Source organism: Bison bison, unplaced genomic scaffold, assembly GCF_000754665.1.
Source record: "Bison bison bison isolate TAMUID 2011002044 unplaced genomic scaffold, Bison_UMD1.0 scf7180017864537, whole genome shotgun sequence".
In the NCBI taxonomy this organism is placed as follows: domain Eukaryota; kingdom Metazoa; phylum Chordata; class Mammalia; order Artiodactyla; family Bovidae; genus Bison; species Bison bison.
This window is the reverse complement of record NW_011495085.1, coordinates 7,185,583-7,186,571: the sequence shown is the minus strand read 5'-3', so window position 1 is coordinate 7,186,571 and position 989 is coordinate 7,185,583.

Below are 989 nucleotides of genomic sequence, written 5' to 3'. Positions count from 1 at the left end.
TGGGAAGTGATGAAGATGAGAGACTTTTTGAGGAAATTAGAATTTTAGCTTCACGGTGTTACCTGGAATAGAAGTCGTAGAGGTGCCACAGAACTGATTGAATAAGAGGATTAGTGGCATCAAGGTCACAAAATCCTAGGTGGGAACACAGATAAAGGACAAAACAAGGGAGCAACTGAGGCAAGCGCACCAGGCACCCAGGCGAGCATCTCCTATGGGCACTTGCTCCTGGGGTTACCTTGAGAAAGCCTAGGCTCTCTCAGCAGCCAGTCTGACACCATGGACCTCCAGTGGCTGGCACCAGGCAAGCACTGTCCCTGTGGAGAGGGCTCCATTGTCCTTTAACACTAGCATTTGTGCTCAAGGAGCCCAGTGTCCCTTTTCAGTCCCCTCCTTTTTTGCTTGACTTTGACCCACTCAGGATACACTCCCTCTAGTCTCTGCCCAGTCCTGCAGCTCAGCCCCCACCTTCCTCTGTATCTGACGTATTAGCTTCATCTTTGAGCATTAACTTCCACACTTGTTTTGGGCAAAGATTTTGCTTTCATTAGCTAATTTCTTGAACCACTTTCACCTTAAGATAAAGTTAGTCATTTGTATCTGTAATTTATGTAATCATGAGATCATCCTAGGAATGTTTTAAGGTCTGTTAAACGAAGAAGCCAGGGTGTGACTGGCTGTGTTGTCAGCAGCAAAGCCTGGGAGAGAAGGCAGTGTTGCCTCCCTGTGGAGATGGTGGTGGTAGAAATCAGGGTCAGGGTGTCCACCTCTGCTCTTTTCAACTTGCTCAGCATCTTCCTGCCGGGGCTGCATTCTCTCCTGCCGCACCGCCTCCAGGAGGGACAGCAGCTGTGGAGCCAGAGTCTCAGCACAGCAGGATCAGAGGCCAGCTCTCTGTACCCTTTGCACTTAGGAGCCAGATTTCCTTAAAACCCCACAGAGTGCTTTGGGGACTTCTTTTTGTCAGGCTGCCTTCTGGTGAATGAGAG